The 23193-nt window shown below is 44.1% G+C and overlaps 1 non-coding gene and 1 pseudogene across 1 annotated transcript; one reads left to right on the forward strand and one right to left on the reverse strand.

Moving 5' to 3' along the window:
- Nucleotides 1-381: 381 nt before the first annotated feature.
- Trnas-cga (transfer RNA serine (anticodon CGA)) lies at nucleotides 382-456 on the reverse strand. Its single transcript has one exon. It is a non-coding gene; the product is annotated as a tRNA-Ser (tRNA).
- A 21237-nt stretch (nucleotides 457-21693) lies between these two features.
- On the forward strand, nucleotides 21694-21811 carry LOC126417241 (5S ribosomal RNA; annotated as a pseudogene).
- The last annotated feature ends 1382 nt before the right edge of the window (nucleotides 21812-23193 follow it).

The raw sequence follows: 23193 nt of genomic DNA on the forward strand, positions 1-23193 counted from the left end.
AGCCACAGCCTGGGGGATGTTTCTAGAATGAAATTTTCACTCTACAGCGGATTGTGCGCTGATATGAAGCTTCCTGGCAGATTAAAACTGTGTGCCGGACCGAGACTCGAACTCGGTACCTTTGCCTTTCGCGGGCAAGTGCTCTACCAACTTAGCCACCTAAGCACGACTCACGCCCCGTCCTCACAGCTTTACTTCTGCCAGTACCTCGTCTCCTACCTTCCAAACTTTACAGAAGAACTTGCAGAACTAGCACTCCTGAAAGAAAGGATATTGCGGAGACATGGCTTAGCCACAGCCTGGGGGATGTTTCTAGAATGAAATTTTCACTCTACAGCGGAGTGTGCGCTGATATGAAACTTCCTGGCAGATTAAAACTGTGTGCCGGACCGAGACTCGAACTCGGGACCTTTGCCTTTCGCGGGCAATTGCTCTACCAACTGAGCTACCCAAGCACGACTCGCGCCCCGTCCTCACAGCTTTACTTCTGCCAGTACCTCGTCTCCTACCTTCCAACCTTTACAGAAGCTCTCCTGCGAGGTTCGCAGGAGGGCTTCTGTAAAGTTTGGAAGGTAGGAGACGAGGTACTGCGAACCTCGCAGGAGAGCTTCTGTTAAGTTTGGAAGGCAGGAGGCGAGGTACTGGCAGAAGTAAAGCTGTGAGGACGGGGCGTGAGTCGTGCTTGGGTAACTAAGTTGGTACAGCGCTTGCCCGCGAAAGGCAAACATGTCCATTGTAGTTCTATCTCTTCTTCTTTGGCGTACTTATCGATTATTTATAAAATTTATCGTAATATTTAGTTTACAATTTTTTTTTGAACTCAAGTCCACCCAGGAGAAACAGTACAATGTCTACCGTTGTTTGTCCTTCGGCAGAGAAGAAAAGAGTAAGAGCGTGTTGGTCCTGTATGGACGCATTTGGCAATAACGTTGTCATAGTTGTTTCCGCATTTACCACAAGCACTTCGGAAAGATAAGAATGACTAATCACTTGCCTACATGTCGGTGCTAATATACCCGCATCACAGTCGCCAAGCATTGGATATACGTTGGAGCAACGCCCTCAAACTGAAAATATTTGATCGCCCATTATATTATATAAATAAAAGTTAATCAGTTAACAAACACGCATATTACATACAATGAGTATAAGAAGAATTCTAATCGCCTGAAATATCCATTACCGATCATTAGTTCCTTATCTCATTGTCCTAAGCTTAGCATCCACTACCGATGTATAATTTTTTAGCCCCTCCCCCTCTGCCGTCCCCCACCCATCCATCCACAGTATTGTGATACCTGAAACACACGTTTCGACTACGATGTTAACAGTAGTTCGTGTTCCTTGTTACAACTTAATACTGTAGCGGCACGGGCCTATCGAAGTTCTCATTTCCGTAATCGCTTTGTTTGCCTTAGTCAGCGAGCACAGCATTTCGTCACCAAGCCTGACAAGGGACACTGGGAAACGCTCGTTCAGTGACCAGTGGTATTACTCAAACCTGCGACACACCGGCAAATAGAGTACGTGACAACTTGGCCGCCTACTCGTCATCTAGCCTGCCCTGAAGCGCATAAATACTGGCTGTGCACTCGACAGGCAGCATGTAGTCGATGACCACTGTAGACTCCTTGAGGCTGTTGTCGCTCACCCGCCATTCGTTGGAGCCTTTCGCTATCCTACGGGGCCGCATACTTGGGGTCCTCCGAACCTAGGCCCTTCCTGCCGTCGATCCACTCGTTGTTCGCCGATTCCAGACGCAAGGCTAGAGTTCGTACGCTGATCTCACCATTACTGATGCACGTCATGGCAGACCGCCCGACCGCCTTTCTACCACCGCAGCCATGCCACACCGCCTGACGCAGCTCTGCTGCTACCGTACAGGAGTTCCGACCACGCGAGGTCGCTATGCTGCTGGGCCGCACTGGACGTAGCGACCGCGGTGTGGTTGGTTTTCCTACTGTTGGCCTGGGGAACCCGTGACATCAACGTGGTGTTTCCGACCACGAATATTTTAGCCGTGGTTTCTGACCGTTATTGGAAGCTGCAACAATTGGGTAGGCTCTGCTGAATTTTTTGTAATAAGAATATCCTTCCACATTTATCCAGGCCTAGGAATGGCTCTGAAAATAGTACACAAACATGTTTAAATGTTTCTTTTTATTTTTTCATCTTCTCTTATTTTATGAATTTTAGTTTCTCAGTTTTTTGTATAAGAGACCCAGAGATTTTAAACATTTATTTTAAATTTAGTGTAGTTAAATTTTGTCCTGGGATATGTTTTCGACAGAGGCCGTAGTTTTCAAGTTATTCAAGGAAACGTACAAGAGTGACTTTCAAATGCACCCCTACTCCAAACCTCAGCCCCCAAGGACCAGGATTTACAGTACATTATTGATGGCGCTGCCCCCTACCGCTTTACAGAAGTTTGCGACCGCACGAATTACACTGAAGAGCCAAAGAAACTGCCACGCCTGCTTAATATTGTGTAAGGCACCCGCCTGCGCGCCCCCAACACGATGAGAAATGGACTCACCTAGTGTCTGAAGTAGTGCTGGAGGGAACTGACACCATGAATCTTGCAGGGCTGTCCATAAATCCGTAAGAGTACGAGGGCGTGAAGATCTCTTCTGAACAGTTGCAAGGCATCCCAGAAATGCTCAATAATATTCAAGTCAGGAGAGTGTCCCTGGAGCCACGCTGTAGCAATTGTACTGCTGGAATTGCCCAAGTCCGTCGGAATACACAATGGACATGAATGGACGCAGGTGAGCAGACAAAATGCTTACATAGGAGTCACTTGTCGAAGTCGTATTTAGACGTGTCAGGGGTCCCATATCACTCCAACTGCATGCGCTCCACATCATTACAGAGCCTTCATCAGCTTTAACAGTCCCCTGTGACATACAGGGTCCATGGATTCATGAGGTTGCCCCCATATCCGTACAGGTCCATCCGCTCGATACTATTTCAGTCAAAATGGTACAAATGGCTCTAAGCAGTATGGGACTTAAAATCTGAGGTCATCAGTTCCCTAGACTTAGAACTACTTAAACCTAACTAACCTAAGGACATCACACACTTCCATGCCCGAGGCGGAATTCGAACCTGCGACCGTAGCAGCAGCGCGGTTCCCGACTGAAACGCCTAGAACCACTCGGCCACAGTGGCCGGCTATTCGAGTCATCAACAGTCCAATGTCGCTGTTGACTCGTCCAGGCGAGGCGTAAAGCTTTGTGTCGTGCAGTTATCAGGGGTACACAAGTGATCCTTCGGCTCCAAAAGCCCGTATCGATGATGTTTCGTTGAATGGTTCGCACGCTGCCTTTTGTTGATGGCCCAGCATCGAAATCTGCAGCAATTTGCGGAAGGGTTGCACTTCTGTAACGTTGAAGGATTCTCTTCAGTCGTCGTTGGTCCCGTTCTTGCAGTGTCTTTTTCCAGTCGCAGCGATGTCGGATACTTGATGTTTTACCGGATTTCTCATTTCACGCTATGGTCGTGAAATGGTTGTACGGGAAAATCCCCACTTCATCGCTATCCCGGAGATGCTGTGTGCCATCGCTCGTGCGCCGACACGTTCAAACTCACTTAAATCTTGATGACCTGCTATTGTAGCAGCAGAACCGATCTAGCAAATGCACTAGGCGCTTGTCTTGTATAGGCGTTGCCGACTGCAGCGCCGCATTCTGCCTGTTTACATATGTCTGTGTTTGAATACACATGCCTACATCAGTTTCTTTGGCGCTTCATTGTATTTCCTACAATAGACATTTTTATCGGCTTCATTGACTGGCCATGTTACGCCGACGGCTTAGCGACGCAGTTAGAAACTGTAAACCTGATGTTTGTATAAAATTTACATAAGAATTTAGTAAATTTTAACAGCGTAAAAAATGAATTACGTCGTTTATTCATCAGGCCTTCTGATTACGAGACTACTGTTTTTGTAAGGATAAATTTGGATATTCGTCAACGTAATTAATTTTAGCGTAATGTGTACAAAAATCGTGTCACGTTCATTACCTTCAAGGGCACGTTTAAATTAATAATATTAACGAAATAGCCGACTATGCTAGTGGCGTAATAGCCCAGTCAGAAGAATACAAAAAAGGCTGAATAATTGGAATAGTTCGTGTAGTCGGAAATTTTTGTGGAGTGGCAGGAGAGAGTGCCACGAAATCCTGAATGGTGAGGGATGAGTGTGTCTTGCAGATGCGCTTGAAGGTCACTTTTGTACGTTTTTCTTGAGTAACTCGAAACCCAACGCCTCCATCGAAAACGTATCCCCGTGTGAAATTTAACTACGTTAAATTTCCTACAAAAAGGTCCTGCTTATTTATCTGTAGGAGTAATAGTTTACGCATAGCGATTGAGAGAATGAGAAAATTTCGGTGAGGTTCTGAAAGCCAGATACTGAATTGCAGGTTGCGTAATACGACATCGGTAGGGCCAGTTCAATCGCCCTGTATAGTTTTAGAACGTATTTTGACCTTTCGTCGAGATCTGTGCGTCTTTTTTCTTCTTTTCTGAAGGGCGGGCCAATGGAATTCTTTTTAATTTCAGATATAGCATTTACTGCTTTCACCTTCAGCTTATTTATCAGAAAACATACGTCTGAATCTTTTTCATTTATTCGGGAGTTTAGTTTACTATGCCAACTTTCGACAGTATTCAAGGTCGTGTGCCGCTGGTTTTGTATACTCGGATTTCCATCCATTGACTGATGATATAGTCTGCGAATTTTACGACCTTTTCTCCACTGGCATTTTTTACATTATTACCTTCCACGTTTCATCAATACTGTTTGTTGAAAGATGTGCCACTGCAGCGTACATACGGCAAAACAATCGGACATCTTCTCTCTCCTTTCGTTCATCGTTAACGCCTGTTTTTGTGGGTTTTTTTATGCAAACATCGGCTGGAATGAAAATTGCAACCAGAAAGGAGTGTTTCAGCGAACACGTTTTCACAGCTTTAAATGTAGCCATTTCACAGTATAGTACTGTAGTTTTCGGTGACCACCCAGGCATGTTTTCAATCCAGAAAAATGTCTTACATTTGTATTTAGATATTCGTCTGGGAACAAGGCAAATAAAACAGAAAGTATCTTCGGCTTTTCTTTTGTGCCACCGGGACTCTCGTTGACTGGAGAGGAATCGTCTTCAGTGATGATTCCCGCTTCGAACTGAGCCCCGGTGGCCATCGAAAACGTGTCTGGAGAGCCCCCAGCAGCGGTGGGATAACAACCTGACTGTTGCCCTCCCTGCGGCCCGATAACTGGGAGTGATGGTCTAAGGTGGCATTTCATTTCATAGCAGGACCGCTTTGGTTATCATCCGCGGTCCCCTTACAGCACAATCGATATTGTACGCCCCGATTTATAGCCCTTCATGTTAAGCAACCTGAGCTTACATTTCGGTAAGATAATGCCCACCCGCACACGGCGATAGTTTCTACTGCTTGTCTTTCGTGGTTGCCAAACCCTACCTTTGCCAGAAACGTCGCCGGACCTCTCCCCAATTGAGAACGTTTGTGGTGTTATGGGCAGGACTCTACAATCATCTCGGGATTTTGAGGATTTAAGGCGCCAATTAGACAGAATTTGGCACGGTATCTCTCAGGAAGATATCCAACAGCTCTGTCTACTGCTTGTGTGACGGCCAGACGTAGACGAACGCGTGAATGACTTTATCAGTTTGTGAAGTTCTTTGTCTCGAATAAACAATCAAATTTTTCAGAAACTGTAATCATTTGCTCGTCTGTACATATACAGTCGTGGGCAAAACGAGCGAGACCCCTCGCCTTTACTTTATGCTGATCCGCACAGCTTTAAAGTCTGCTACGCAACATAACAGACAAGGAGACGAAGTGCTACCAACATACTGTGCACAGACGTGAAATTTAAAAACCATCCGAACTGTGTCAGACTGTTTTCAGTCATGTCTAAGACTATATTAATGCTGATTAGTATGTTTAGCACAACACGTAAATATAAGATATAAATGAAATTAGAAACACTAATTAGTATGGACTGTACTAATAGAAATGAATTTCAGATTATCGAGATGACATAACTGTTTTAGTAATACAAAGTACCCCAGATCGTTACGAATTAGAAAAATAATATGCGCATTCGGCCGCGAAACGGTCTGTGTCAACGTTCAGACCAGTCACACTGGATTACCGTTGCTGACCTACCACGAAAGTGTGCAAATTTAACAATGCGTGAAGATTCATAACGAAATTCAGTTAAAAATCATTCAGTGCCACACTTAAGTCAATTCATATTGACCTCCACAGGGCGCCGGTACAGAATGAAGGTAGCAATAAAACGTATTAGGGGCGCGATAATTTCTTAAAATTGCTTTACTTATAGCCTATCTGCTTCCATCGAGATTAGAACCGAAAACAAACCAGACCTCCCTTGCAATAACATACACCTTTCACTACGCTAGCAGACAACCCAGGCAAACATCCCACTATTATTACCCCAGACATGATTAAGTCGGCAATTTCGCAATGAAAATGGCAAAATGATCTGGAGTTTCTGTTGCTTAGAGCTTTCTGGACTCAAAAACATGAATTTTCTACCTTTATGTCACCGCTTATGTGACAATCATTCGGGATGTTAATCGAAATAACAAAATACTGTTATTAGCGAGTAAATTTAATAGGACAGTTCTGCACCACCCCAGGAAATAAACGGCTACAAAGCTGCCAAACGTGTTATACAAGGTTTCGAATTCTCCATTAGACTAGCCACAGCCAGAAAACGTTAATTAGCTGAAGTGTTTCTTAAGCTAGCTAGCAATGGGAATGCTCGCACTTCTAAAACGCGGTGGCATTAATATTGGGATCTGAAGTACCACGTGTATAGTCAAATGGATTTTATTTGTATTCCTGTCAACGTGATTTGGATCGAATGTGTAACTACGAATAATATGCTGATGTATCGACTGCAACTAGAACATCTCGAATAATGAGTAGGGGTAATAATTTATGCGGCCCTCATCTTCAGTAATTGTCGTAGCTATTTTCGTCACCTAAATCGGTATAAATCGAACCCTATTAGTCTCACTTTCTTGACCGTCTATCTGTCTACCCAACCTTAAAACCTGTTTACCTCGAGCACAGCTAGACATAATCAGCGGAAATGTATGACACTTCTGCGGTATATGGTCCCATGGTGGTGTAAAAAAGTGAGCTTCTGTGTCAACGCAATCTAAAGATACGGCCGTTTATGTAAAGAAAATTTACGCGAAAGGACAAATATGGGTCTAAGAACTATGCGACCAAACTGCTTAGGTCATCAGTCCTCTAGACCTAGAACTACTTAAACCCACCTAACCTAAGGACATCACACACATCCATGCCCGTGGTAGGATTCCAACCTGCGACTGAAGCAGCCGCGCGGTTCGTGACTGAAGCGCCTAGAACGCCGGCACGGTAGCTCAGCGTGTCCGGTCAGAGAGCTGGTTAGCCTCTGTAGTTAAAAAACTTTAACGGATGTCTTGTGACGTCTGCGACGACCAAACACAACGAACAAGATGGAAAAAAAAAGAACCGCTCGGTCACCGCACCCGGCTAAACCCTTTTCACTTCATGTATAATGATAATATATACTGTCTAGTGAGGATAAACTGTATTTGCCAGCAACTCTGATCGTTTGACCACGGGACTTTTACGAAGCTACATTCAAATTTTGTTCGAAGTCTTCTGCAATAGCAACTTATAAACACCCTAGGAACGTCGTATGCGATATCCACTTCTGAAGACGCTGGCAGATACTGCTGTACTATCACAAGTAGTTAAGAATTTATTGTTATTGGTCCATGCATGACACTTTATTTCAGTATCAATTTAACGCACCAACGTGTTTGTCTATGGCTAAAAACAATGAACAAAAAATAAACAAACAGCGAACAACTTCGATGTTCAAGTCAAATGTAACTCAGATGTCGCAGTTACAACATAATTTCGTTGTTACATCTACATGCCTACATCTACAGGATTCCTTTGCAATCCAGACTTACGTGCCTGGCAGAGGATTCATCGAACCAACTTCGGCTATTTCTCTACCGTCCCACTCTTACACTATCAGTAAAGCAATTTTAAGAAATTTCTCGCGCCCCAAACACGTTTTATTGCTACCTTTGTACTGTACCGGCGCCGTGTGGATGTCAATATGAAACTCTCGTAGAATTTCATACTTGTTACCGCCTACTTTTTCCTCTTTTGTCAATAACTGAATTGACTTAAGTGTGGCACTGAATGATTTTTAACTGAATTTCGTTAAGAATCTTCACGCATTGCTAAATTTGCACACTTTCATGGTAGGTCAGTAACGGTAATCCAGTGTGACTGTTCTGAACGTTGACGCAGACCGTTTCGCGGCCGAATGCGCATATTATTTTTCTAATTCGTAACGATCTGGGGTACTTTGTATTACTAAAACAGTTATGTTATCTCGATAATCTGAAATTCATTTTTATTAGTACAGTCCACACTAATTAGCGTTTCTACTTTCATTTATATCTTATATTTACGTGTTGTGCTAAACACACTAATCAGCATTAATATAGTCTTAGACATGACTGAAAACAGTCTGACACAGTTCAGATGGTTTTTAAATTTCACGCCTGTGCATAGTATGTTGGTAGCACTTAGTCTCCTCGCCAATTATGCTGTGCAGCAGACTTTAAAGCTGTGCGGATCAAACGCATATTTCGTTAATTGCCAACACACTTTTTGAACAGATACTGTTGTGTAAGTAAGGTCCTGAAAGTGAAAATAATGACTATGACATTCACTGAAGAAAGTGACACGGCGCAAATTTTTCGGTTAAATTGAGTGGAAACATCTGTGGAATCTGTTACAAGAAATCGTTAAAAGCAATTTGTATTTTTTTCATAATCTTAAAGTATGAGGTAACTGAGTAGATTACAATATTTTCAAAAGGTGGGCATAAAGAACGACAACCCCCCCCCCCCCCGTCCTGCCTCCCCCCCCCCCCCCCCCCACACACACACACACCGCCGCTTGATATTTGCGACGATTAATCCACAAAGGCAGCAGCCACTCACTTACGCAACGTTAATCATTTGGCATAGAAACTGAAATCGTCTTGTGTATTGGCGTGTTCAATATATATCCTAACTCCAGCATTCAGGTAGTGGCTCTGAGCACTATGGGACTTAACTTCTGCGGTCATCAGTCCCCCAGAACTTGAACTACTTAAACCTAACTAACCTAAGGACATCACACACACCCATGCCCGAGGCAGGATTCGAACCTGCGACCGTACCGGTAGCGCTTAGAACCGCTCGGCCACTCCGGCCGGCATCAGGTAGTCTATGTAGTCTTATCACAAAGAAAACTCAGAACATCGAAGTACAAAACAGTAACACCGTAGACAGCAATAGCAACCTCACATAATACTGTTGGTGAAGTAACTCTGGATGAAACCAGAAATGAATGATTACCACGAAGCCTTCCACAAGGGATAAACATAGAGCATGCACGAAAAATCTATAGGACCTATTCTAAAGGTGCATTAAACTCGTGAAAGGAACTTGAAACAGAGTCGCAAAGAAAACAGTACCATGTGAGCCACACTATCGCTAAGCATAATGTAAAGAAAAGTGACATTGTCCTGCTGTTTCTGTTTATGGTCTACGTCATTTGCTGCGGGGGCGAGTCCTGTAGGCCTCGCTGCGAGGATATATCAACAAATGGTTTCTAGGGGACCTTTGTTAACAACGCGTAGTAAACAATATGTGTTAGCAGTATTGTGGCACAAGTTCGTAATACAGCACAACAGACTAGCTTGGATAGCTCAGTCGTTAGAGCACTTAGCTGCAAAAGATTCGAGTCTCCAGCAACAAGTTTCAAATCAGCAAATGCTGCGCTGCTGAGTGAAAATCCGTTCTGGAAATATATATATGCTTTCCTTGCCGAATCAAGTTCACTCAACGCCCCCAGGTGGCATTCAGTCTTGTGCTGGATATTGGTTACAATATTTTGACTCGTCAATGTGTTTTGGAAACTAATAGTTAAACATAAGTAGCTGAATAAATCTCTGCAAGATGTGTGTAAATTGAGCACTTTTGCCAATTAATAATGGTTTAAACATGGCTTATTAATTACGTCGATTTTGTCGAGTGTAATATTTAAGTCTACATTTATTCGAAAATGTCAGTGATGTGGTATTTGCAACATTTTTATTCTTGTGCGCATAATTATAAACAGTATTATTATTTTAATTCAAAACTGCTAGCAGGTAATCTTTCTCAGAGACACTGCGCAATACAGAGACCCTGGCGTATGTGCTAAGGATAAATCACCACTGGATGTAACGTGTCTTATTGCTTCGAACCCCATATGTTGTCCGCCCCCGATAGGTGAGTGGTCAGCGCGACACAATGTCAATCCTAAGGGCCGGGGTTCGATTCCCGGCTGGATCGCAGATTTTCTCCGCTCAGGGACTGGGTGTTGTGTTGTCCTAATCATCATCGTTTCATCTCCATCGACGCACAAGTCGACGAAATGGCGTCAAATCGAAAGACTTGCACCCGGCGAACGGTCTACCCGACGGGAGGCCCTAGTCACACGACGTTTCCATTTACATTTACCCCATATGTTGTGTTCCCTGGCTCATAACGCACCTGGTAACAGCTGCGGCCATCCTAGCCGGTATAGTTACTGTCTTCTTGTCCGGGAGCGGCGGTGGCGGCAGTGGTGGCAGTGGTTTGATAGTCTGCTAACGCCTGCCTGTAGACGTGTCTCATCTAGGCGTGTGTTGTGGCCAGAGTCCATTCTGACGCTTTACGACCCCTTCCCGGTTGTGTCGGCACCGGTCGTAATCCTAGCTGTGTGTGTGTGTGTGTGTGTGTGTGTGTGTGTGTAGCGGAGAGGGCTCGGAGAGTGAAGTGCCCAGCAACGCCCGATGGCGGGACTCTGTCCCAAGGGTTAGAGCTGGGACGTGTAGGGGATAAATCAGTGGCGTTTACCTTTGACTCTCGCAAGAATATAAGACAGCCAGAGAAATTTCTATGAGTGAAATCCGACTCTCTCTCTCTCTCTCTCTCTCTCTCTCTCTCTCTCTCTCACACACACACACACACACATCACTTCTAAGTGCGATGTTTCAAATTAACTGTTGTTTCGACATCTTCCCCGATGTATGCTTTGAATATCTTCGTGGAAAATTCAGCAACCCTTAACTTTCAGTATGGCATTTGTAGGGATTTTATGTAATAGCTTGACACTGACAGAGCGGTAGAACCGGTCATCTGAGCTTTCAGCTTCGCCCGTAAACTCGTCGTCGCACCGTCACATACTCGTAGCCACTGTGAGCCGTAATTATCGTATGACAGCGAATAGATACAAATCGTAATGCGGAATCAGTTTGCGGTGTGAAAAATTAGTTTCAGTTTCGGCCACCAGGTGCAAATCTGGCGCTGTACACTGTTTGTTTGACGGTATGACATCCACGCTGTCATTAAAATGACAAGCCCTAGTGTGAGTGAACAGTGTAGCTATCGAGAAGAGAGACCACGCGCTTTCAGTCAACTGTTTTACGGGAACGGCATCGATTACAGTGCTGCATCGCGAGAGTATCGCTGACTGAAAGGTCCGAGGAGAGGTCCGATGTCATTAAATGGTTCAGAGAAGGCGATAATGAAATCTGAAAACTCTGGTGAACTTGGTGTGGCAGCTGGGAGAGAAAGATGTCCTATGGCTGTGGAAGTTTTTGACGACGTTGCAGTTGCTGTAACTGACCATGCAGCACGTGCCCCGCGTAGCGCTGCTGCTCGTGCAGTGTCACGAGAATCGTCCATCCCGTGGTCAACGCCACGGAAAGTTTGCGGTCTAAATAAGAATGCTACACTTGCGAGATCAGGACAGTGCAGCAACTGAAACCTCACGATCCGCAGCAACTTTCTGGTTCAAATGGCTCTGAGCACTATGGGACTTAACAAATGTCATCAGTCCCCTAGAACTTAGAACTACTTAAACCTAACTAACCTAAGGACATCGCACACATCCATGCCCGAGGCAGGATTCGAACCTGCGACCGTAGCGACTGAAGAGCCTAGAACCGCTCGGCCACACCGGCCAGTACGCAACTTTCTGAATTTGCTCTTCGGTTTCTGGCACGGATCGAAGTTGGTGACATGTGGTCGTGGATATTCTGTGGACTGACGAGGAAGATTTTACGTTACAGGGTGCGGTGAATACAATACACACAACTGCTTGAAACCCACTCCAGTCGAATTGCTTTACCACCTCGCAGGAATAATACCACCACTGAAGACAGATAGCTGCCAACAAGGAAAGAAAGGCAGTGGAACAGGAAATTACTCATCCCCTGTATGAGCATGAACCGCATCCGCAACGACTGAAGTCAGGGAAGAGTTTCCTTAGGACATCAAAGGAACTTAGAACCACTTCTGAAAAAGCTAGGTTACAACTACGGAGGGCTACGACCTACCTTCCCCCTGACTGGAAAAGAGTTGTTGGAGCTTTATCTCCAGCCCATGATAGGGAATGGACAACTTGGAAGTCCCTGAATAGACTGCGATCCGGAGTTGGAAGATCAAAAGGTAACATGGCAAAATGGGGATACACTGATCCAAATGATATTCGGTGTGACTGTGGAGAAGAACAGACAGCCCGGCACATGCTTCGGTGACGATTGTGTCCAGTCTCCCGCACAGAAGATGACCTTCAATAAGCAACAGAAAATGCACTGTAAGTGGCCAAGTTTCTGTCAAAAGTAATTCAATCATAACTGTGTAAAATGTATGTATATGTACCTGTATGTTTCTGACACGAGAATAATAATAATAATATTAATAATAATAATAATAACTGCCGGTTTTGGGGTATTGTTAAAACGCTTGTAGTTCACGGAGAGCCATTGCACTGGGCGTATGTGGTTGTGTGGTGTGGAGTCACAAGCACCTTTATTGTCCGTCCGTTCTTCCTTGAAAATACCCAGAAGATCTGCCGGTTGTACCATGACATCTGCATGTTATCGAGTCCTCCTTGTACGGCATGTGATTCCTGCTTTGGAAGGGTGCAACTGTGTGGAGACCACTGATATCGTTCAATACGTTTAAGAATTAAATCACCATTATACCTTTCTCAGTTGTTTGACCTTTTTTGCTCACGTCCCATTCGTAACCTATTACATATGGAAACATATCTATACGTCTTTCTTGTATTCACAGCGTCAGGGTTGCATCTGGTGGTCAAAATTGGAAATACTTTTTTCCAGCGTTAATCGGGTCCGCATTCACGCACTATCATATCTACCACATTTCGCTGCCATACGATAATTAGAGCCCACACTAGACCTCCGTGACTAACTGCACTTCAATTGTAACGACCCAGTACATTCAACTGGAAAGACCTGGAATAAGCCGGAGTAGTTCCAGCTGGGATAATTTCAAGCTACTAGTTGGCTAATTTAACGCCAGGTGAACGACGTGCCCATTTGGGCAGCATACCGATCTCCCAGTCGTTGTCAGCTTTCCGGACTTTGCAGCCGCTGCTTCTCATTCAGTGAGCTCCTCCGAGGCGTCGCAATCTGAGTGCGCCGCATCCCAGCGGTCTCACGCGAAAAATATCACCTGCACTGTAGGGGATTGAGTCCGAGTTTTCCACGTGGCAGTCACATTAACCATTCAGCTACAGGGGTGGTCCCTTTATTTGATAAATCCAAATCAGTTGTCAAGGTAAATGTGTCGAGTAAATCGAGACCAGCATGTGAGTAACATCTCTTTGCTGTTGTAACTGCGCTGTTTCGTAATATAGAAGTTACTAAAGGGTAGTAGTAATCTGAAGAGGCGCACTTATTGCTTAAGAGAAAGAAAAAGCATACAAGAGTGTTGTAATATGTAAGGGAAAGGAAGAGGAAAATATGCCGTATTGAAATACATCACCATGTAACTAGTTATATATAGGATCAGTCAGAACATTATGACCACCTACCTAATAGTCTCTAAGTCCACCTTTGGCACGGATAACAGCGGCGACGCGTCGTGGCATGGAAGCAGTTAGGCCTTGGTAGGCTCCTGGAGGATGGTGGCACCAAATCTGCACACATAATTCCCGTAAACTCCTGGGAGGAGGGGGGGGGGGGCATGAGCTCTGACGCCACATTTAATCAAATCCCAGCTGTGTTTCATCGGATTCAGATCTGGCCAGTTGGGGGCGGGGGGGGGGGGGGCAGCACATCAACTGGAACTCGTCGCTGTGTTCCTCTGACCACTCCGCCACACTCCTGTCCACGTGACATGGCGCATGAACTTAATGAAAAATGCCATTGCCTTCGGGAAACATGATCGTCGTGAAGGAGTATTCCCTGGTCTGCAACCAGCGTACGATACTCATTAGCTGTCACTGTGTCTTCTTGCACGAGGTCGACTGGACCCATGGATGCCCTCGTGAATGTTGCCCAGAGCATAATGGAGTCGCCGCCAGTTTATCTCCGTCCCGCAGTAAAGGTGTCAAAGAGCTGTTCCCATGACAGACGACGGATTCGCGCTCTCCCATCGGCATGATGAAAAAGATATTGGGATTCACCAGACCATGCAACGCTCTGGCACTGCGCCGACGTTCCGTGTCGATGGTCACGTGCCCATTTCAGTCGTAGACGCCGATATCGTGGTGTTAACATTGACACGTGCGTGGATCGTCAGCTGCGAAGGCCTGTTGTTAGGAGTGTTCGGACACACTTGTGCTCAGAGCAGCCTTGAATTCTCATGTTAGTTCTGCCACAGTTCGCTGTGTTACCAGTCTGCCCAGCCTACGACGTCCGATATCTGAAATGAGGGGTGGTCGCTCAACCCCCCGGATGTGGTATCACCTTGGTTGCGCCACCTGTTGGAGACACTCACCTCAGTATTCGTCGAACATCCGACAACTAGTGCAGTTTTCGACACGCTCGTGTCGAGCCTCCGGGCCGTCACAATCTGCCCACGGTCAAACTCAACCAAATCGCGCACCTTCCCTGTTCAACATTTGGACATCAAGCTCACTGATACTACATCCACCGTGCGTGTTTCCGACTGGCAGTCATTCCTCGCCAGGTGACGCTGCCATCACCAGGATGGGTTTATGTCAGTATTAGGTCGGTGATCACAATGTTCTCCTAATCAATCTCTTGAGTGTCTCATGAGGAATGCTCATTGTTCTGGGGTAAGACAGGAACAATCATTCGAAGCAAAAGAGTGTGGCGTGAGCACTTGTTCAGTAAAAGAGATGTGTTTCACATCAGCGAAGGCGAACACGTCCTCACACCTCTTACGGTAGGCACTCTAGAGAACATGGTGCTGGACAATTTTCTTATTGTTTTGCTCCATAGTACTGTAACGGTACTACCGACCACCGTAAACGGCAATCGATCCTAATGTTATATCACTGCGAGGAATTTTTGAAAGTTGTGACCGTGAGATAACCTAATGGAAACATAACAATCAAACAGGGATTCGTTTCCGAAACACCCCAGCAGAGTATCACTAACAGTAAACCTGTGGGCCAGGGAAAAGACGTTTCTCCCAGCACAAATGTAAGTTGTAACATTACATATTAAAACCGGTCGTCAGCCTAATTAGGCATTCTTGTGTCAAGAAATGTAATGAAGTATAAGACAGTGCTAAGGCTAACCTAACTTCCCTTGACACACACTAAACTCTTTCCATATATCTGTTCATACTACAACACAGTAACCAAACCTTGCAGATAAATGCTTTACTAACAAACAAATGGCCAATGAAATAGTGAACAGTAACATATGCCTCTCAACAACATGTACCTTAAATGAACTAGGTGCAACAGTTTATAAAAGCAGTTACCGACACACATGAAATTAGTAGCAATACTGGACAGGGAAAAGCTTGAAATGATTCTGAATTCAAACCATGGGTTCTGCTAATGGTCATGATCTATAACTTCATTGCTTAGTACAGGGTCTCTATGCCTGTGCGTTAATCAACTTGCATTAGAATAGATAACACGGTAAACAATTCTTTCTTAAACTCGGTTTGAAGCACTGTACTGGCTCTGAAGGAGCCTTCGCATTGCTTCATTAAATAACTAGGCTGGTACATGAGGACCCTTGAACTTTCATGGTTTGAAGGATCATGCTCATTAACCAGTATGTATGAGAAATGGTAAGTATTCTTATCATTAATTATTAATTCAGTAAAGCACAACAAACTATAACTCTATAAATAACAAAAGTGCTTTCATAAGCAGTCTGTTGACGTACTCTGAAGTATAACTGTCTGTGCAAATGACAACACAACAGTCAATTCAAGTTCAACCACTTTCTCATAATAAATTAGGAAACTCGGAATTAAATTTGCTAGGATAGGATATCTGTCCAGGTTCGTAATTTGGGATAATCACGGGTGTAAGATAGAGTTTTTAGCAATACAACATTTATTATTAAAATCAACCAAATTTCACAAATACCTGTCCATTTACAGAGTGCTAAATATAAACAATTAAGTGGAAGGATGGTGGCACTGGTGGCGTAATTTGCACTGACTGTTAAGCTGGCGGCGATACAATCATGGCAGTACTGTTAGCCTCGCCCTATTGCTGATCTTGTTGGCGTCGAAATAATATTATTATAGGGCCGAAAACTATGCCATGATAATGGCATCACCAAATGCAGCACCCGAGGGCCATAAATACTGCCCTTAAGCTCTTCTGGCCTCAAAGCTTCAGGAATATGAGCCACAGTGATCCGCTGCTGCAAGCCAGGTGTTAACCACAGAACTGCTCAGCCCAGGCTCCTTACCCGTCACAAAGGACGAGTTGCCACTTGCGAGCCAACCACACCTTTTCCACTCTGCCAGGCTACTTCCGTAGCTGTGGTGGTTCCCCGCATCTTTTACATTCAACCCTATGTTCCCTAATTATGAACCATTACGTAACAATCTTTCAGTAGTTATTTAAATTCAGAAGCATAATTTGAACAACATCGTTCAAAAATTCACGTAACTGTAACGTGTATATATAGTCCAAGAATTTCCATTACAGATACAACATCATACATAATCAATACTAGAAAATAGTTTAAAAATAGGTGTTACAGTACCACCCCTCAAAACACGAAAGCAAAGAGTGTGCAGTAGAAACGATTTGTTTCACAGTATCGAAGATGAAAAACTGCCCATAGCTCATAAGTTATGCATTTTAGATACCATCGTTAATAGACTTTTTTGTTTCGAACGATCTTTCATTTCGTATCCCTGAATATTGACCATTCCTCCTGGTACACGATGTATACATGGCGATTCAAAATTACACCGACAAACTTCTTGAGGAGCAAGATGAGGATAGGAACCCGTGTCTGGGAACATTATTCAACGAATGAACAGAGCGTCGAAGTTGTGGGCTCCGGCGCCAGGAACGATAATGATGGAGAAGGATAAATGCATCAATTTGAGTTAAGGGATCCTGGTCCGGAACCGACCGAATCGAAAGTTATAAATGAAAATCGTTCTGATACCTCTGACAGTGGAACACGTGTACCGGCACTGTTATTGCTAAGATTGTTAGGTAGACAGCTTTCAGAGGTGGTAGTATGAACCAAAACAAGTAAAAAGCCTAGTAAATGTCGACTCTGTAATGTATACGTTAAGAGCTGTGAGGACTTGTGTAATAGTGGCGACGTGTTTCGCAGAAGCGAAGATGAACTCATGCTCATAGCTCCTCAGGTACGTACTCGTATCTTAGAACCCGAGTTTACTCAACATTTTTTTCTTTGTTTGGTCCATTCTACCAGCTCTGAAAGTTGTCCACCATACAGGTTTAGGAACAACACGGCCGGTACATGTATTCCACTGCCAGTGCTACCAGATCGACTTTCGCTTATAAATTTCGACTGGTTCGTTTGCGGATCAGGGTCCCTTACCTCAAATTGATTCCATCCTTCTCCATCATACCTAAAAGTTTGTATCATCATCACGGAAAAACACGCTGGCGCCTATAACTTCGACACTCTGTAGCGTTGTTGAACGTTTCCGTACACTGGTTCGTATCCCCATTTTGTTCCTTAAGAGACTCTCTACATCGCATCGAAGTTCGTTTATGTAATTTTCGAACACCATATATCAAGACACAAAGGGGTTAAAGACCTTCAGCTGCTAGTGAGCATTGATTTACATCAACGGGGAGGTTGAAAATTTGTGCCAGACAGGGATTCGAACCCGAGTCCCTGCTTACTGGGCAAATGCTCTGACCACTAAGCCATCCGGACTCAGTCGTCATCCCAGTTTCTCGGACTACCCCAGCACGCCTCCTGTCAGACCCAAATTATCAACTTACCTACACACTACTGAGGTAGTGCCCCTGCATATTATACTGATTACTGTCCGAAAGAATAGACACCACATGTACATCATAGAAGTTGGGCAGGAAAACATAGGTGTAAAGAAGGTAGCTGCGAAGAAACCATGGGTAACAGAAGAAATAAAATGGTTCAAATGGCTCTGAGCACTATGGGACTTAACATCTATGGTCATCAGTCCCCTAGAACTTAGAACTACTTAAACGTAACTAACCTAAGGACATCACACAGCACCCAGTCATCACGTAACAGAAGAAATACTTCAGTTGATTGATGAAAGGAGGAAGTACAAACATGTTCCGGGAAAATCGGGAATACAGAAATACAAGTCACTGAGGAATGAAATAAATAGGAAGTGCAGCGAAGCTAAGACGAAATGGCTGCAGGAAAAATGTGAAGACATCGAAAAAGATATGATTGTCGGAAGGACAGACTCAGCATACAGGAAAGTCAAGACAACCTTTGGTGACATTAAAAGGAACGGTGGTAACATTAAGAGTGCAACGGGAATTCCACTGTTAAATGCAGAGGAGAGAGCAGATAGGTGGAAAGAATACATTGAAAGCCTCTATGAGGGTGAAGATTTGTCTGATGTGATAGAAGAAGAAACAGCAGTCGATTTAGAAGAGATAGGGGATCCAGTATTAGAATCGGAATTTAAAAGAGCTTTTGAGGACTTACGGTCAAATAAGGCAGAAGGGATAGATAGCATTCCATCAGAATTTCTAAAATCATTAGGGGAAGTAGCAACAAAACGACTATTCACGTTGGTGTGTAGAATATATGAGTCTGGCGATATACCATCTCACTTTCGGAAAAGCATCATCCACACAATTCCGAAGACGGCAAGAGCTGACAAGTGCGAGAATTATCGCACAATCAGCTTAACAGGTCATGCATCGAAGCTGCTTACAAGAATAATATACAGAAGAATGGAAAAGGAAATTGACAATGCGCTAGGTGACGATCAGTTTGGCTTTAGGAAAAGTAACGGGACGAGAGAGGCAATTCTGACGTTACGGCTAATAATGGAAGCAAGGCTAAAGAAATATCAAGACACTTTCATGGGATTTGTCGACCTGGAAAAAGCGTTCGACAATATAAAATGGTGCAAGCTGTTCGAGATTCTGAAAAAAGTAGGGGTAAGCTATAGGGAGAGACGGGTCATATACAATATGTACAACAACCAAGAGGGAATAATAAGGGTGGACGATCAAGAACGAAGTGCTCGTATTAAGAAGGGTGTAAGACAAGGCTGTAGCCTTTCGCCCCTACTCTTCAATCTGTACATCGAGGAAGCAATGATGGAAATAAAAGAAAGGTTCAGGAGTGGAATAAAAATACAAGGTGAAAGGATATCAAGGATACGATTCGCTGATGACATTGCTATCCTGAGTGAAAGTGAAGAAGAATTAAATGATATGCTGAACGGAATGAACAGTCTAATGAGTACACAGTATGGTTTGAGAGTAAATCGGAGAAAGACGAAGGTAATGAGAAGTAGTAGAAATGAGAACAGCGAGAAACTTAACATCAGGATTGATGGTCACGAAGTCAATGCAGTTAAGGAATTCTGCTACCTAGGCAGTAAAATAACCAATGACGGACGGAGCAAGGAGGACATCAAAAGCAGACTTGCTACGCCAAAAAAGGCATTTTTGGCCAAGAGAAGTCTACTAATATCAAATACCGACCTTAATTTGAGGAAGAAATTTCTGAGGATGTACGTCTGGAGTACAGCATTGTATCGTAGTGAAACATGGACTGTGGGAAAACCGGAACGGAAGAGAATCGAAGCATTAGAGATGTGGTGGTATAGACGAATGTTGAAAATTAGGTGGACTGATAAGGTAAGGAATGAGGAGGTTCTACGCAGAATCGGAGAGGAAAGGAATTTGTGGAAAACACTGATAAGGAGAAGGGACAGGATGATAGGACATCTGCTAAGACATGAGGGAATGACTTCCATGGTAAAAGAGGGAGCTGTAGAGGGCAAAAACTGTAGAGGAAGACAGCGATTGGAATACGTCAAGCAAATAATTGAGGACGTGGGTTGCAAGTGCTACTCTGAGATGAAGAGGTTAGCACAGGAAAGAAATTCGTGGCGGGCCGCATCAAACCAGTCAGTAGATTGATGACAAAAAAATAAAAAATAAAAAAAATACAATTAAGACGAGGGTGCCCAGCGATCCCTTCACTGCAGATGCACACCACGCTCGAATTCTAACGAGAATCGGAGCGATGCCGCCAGTAATGAGGCTAATGAAACAGGGGCACTACGTCAGTAGCGTGTAGTATAAGTTGAGAATTTGGGTCTGGCGGGAGGCGTGGCATGATAGTCCGTGCAGTTGCGATGACTACTGTGTCCGGATAGTTAGTGGACAGGGCATCTGGCTAGTAAACAGGAACCCGTATTCGAACGCCGGTCTGGCCCAAATTTTCAACTTTCCCCATTGATGTAAATCTGTGCTCACCACCAGCTAAATGTCATTAATTCCTGAGTGTCTTGATTAATAACGGCTGCAGGGTCAAAATCGTGTCTTTTGGACGTATTTATACATATTGTTGGGAATGTTGGAGGATGGCGTAGGTTATCTTCACTCAGAAAGATTCCCAACGATTAGTAGCAAAATGGTATTTATAATATATGAAGAACTACTCAACTTAAATGGTGCTTCTTCTTGTGAATGTCCGGCACAATTAACGTTTGACTTTATTAGAAGTGCTCTAGAATATTAAAGTCCCGTCACTGAACCTCTGATTCATGCGTACGTAGACCCAGAACTGGCCCACGACGCTTAAGAAGCCTGTCTCGGAGACGACGGACGAACAATGCAGCTTGTAGATTCGGCGGTTAACTGGAGACTGTACACGACTCGGTGCACTGAAGAGGACTGTCCACCATAGTCCAGTGCTCCGGTATCTAATGAGGCACTGGCCAATCGCTGTCCACACACGTGATGCCCGTGGGTTGGCAGCTGCGGCCCCTGGTGGGTCTCGGTATAGTTCGTACTGCCAGCCTATGCAGCTGCTGCGCTACGAGTGTTTCGAGCGCAGCTTATAGATTGTGGTGCCGTAGTGTCTGGAGTCGTGAGTGCCGTCACCACATATGTGTGCGTGTGAAGAATGAAAGCTCCCTGAAGATCACTAAAAATTTGAGTTTCGTTGTAACAAACAATGTTTTTGTCAAGACGGATACACTTTTCTCATATGTTATCTGTACACACCGACCAGTCACAAAAAGATCTGGAGTGTGGAACGGTTGTCTGTGTTTATAGACACTTGTGTAACATTTCCATTTTCGGAACTGTATCTTTATTTACAACGGCCTTGCCGCAGTGGATACACCGGTTCCCGTTAGATCACCGAAGTTAAGCGCTGTCGGGCGTGGCCGGCACTTGGATGGGTGACCATCCGAGCCGCCATGTGCTGTTGCCATTTTTCGGGGTGCACTCAGCCTCGTGATGCCAATTGAGGAGCTACTCGACCGAATAGTAGCGCCTCCGGTCACAGAAAACCATCATAACGACCGGAGAGCGGTGTGCTGACCACACGCCCCTCCTATCCGCATCCTCACCCGAGGATGACACGGCGGTCGGATGGTACCGATGGGCCACTTGTGGCCTGAAAACGGAGCGCAATCTTTCTGTACACTTTCCGCATTCAAAGATCCAGTGACATTAGATTTCTTTACGACTTGTTTGTGTAACTGCAGCTTCTTGATTTATAGGATGGAAATGCCTAACATTTAGTAAACGATTTAAGGTACCGAAAGAACTTTTTTAAAGTTGATAATAGATAATAGATAGTAGATAATAGATATTCTCTTAACTGTTGCATTGTATCGTTAGGGCAGCAACAGTAAGCTTTTCCTCTACTGATGTAATGAAACAACTACCGTTCGAGATGGAAAGACGTATTTTTACAATGTTTGCAGGCTCTTGAATTGACATGAGTAATATGTAGCTTCTTGATGTTGGCACTGAAATATTTCGCAAAGATTCGAAGACTGATATCCAGTGCCACTAAAATATTGGCGTCACCTTTAATATATTTGCTTGTAATTTTGCGAAATCTGTAATTGCCGCCATTCTTTTACTAGGAGAATAGTAAGACAGTTTCTAGACTACTACGGTAGAGGACAAGTATAAGAATTAGTATACACAGCAATCGTAATTGTCGAAAATTTTGGTACAATGTATTCAACCGTTTCTCGATATTGGGATTTTATGTTATGTATGACCTCTTTTAGTGTGGGCTACTCCAATATGTCATAAGCGAATCAAGACTCGTAATGATTCTTGTCGATGATAATATGCTAAGAAATGGTTATTTTTATGTGGTTAATACTGTTTACCTTGCGAGAAATTGAACCAGTTTCATCTCTTTCAAATGGAAGATACGTTTTTATAACATGTTCGATGAATCTTGATAGGCATTGTTGGAATGAAACGTATCTTCGTATTGACCCATACTTTGCGTCAAATTGTCACATCTCATCATAACCCAGTCTTCTATTAAGTAATATGAAAGCTTAAGTACGTGTTTTCGTTTTTCTTTTAAACACCAAATTTCATCGCAACTGAATCATCTCTAACTATTTTTCACAACTACGTTGCATTTCCAGTGATCATGTTTTCATATTTCAACGAGTTTTACGTGAGACTAATACTTACACAACTTGAAATCTGCACGTCATCCGGTTCAGGACAATAGGGACTGATTGGCCTCCTGCTGTACCACAGTCACTCGAATTATTCACTTGTACCTCCAGTGCCTGATAATTTATCTTCGGCACCGCGTCCCAAGGCAGAGACGCC

Source organism: Schistocerca serialis, chromosome 8, assembly GCF_023864345.2.
Source record: "Schistocerca serialis cubense isolate TAMUIC-IGC-003099 chromosome 8, iqSchSeri2.2, whole genome shotgun sequence".
Classification (NCBI taxonomy): domain Eukaryota; kingdom Metazoa; phylum Arthropoda; class Insecta; order Orthoptera; family Acrididae; genus Schistocerca; species Schistocerca serialis.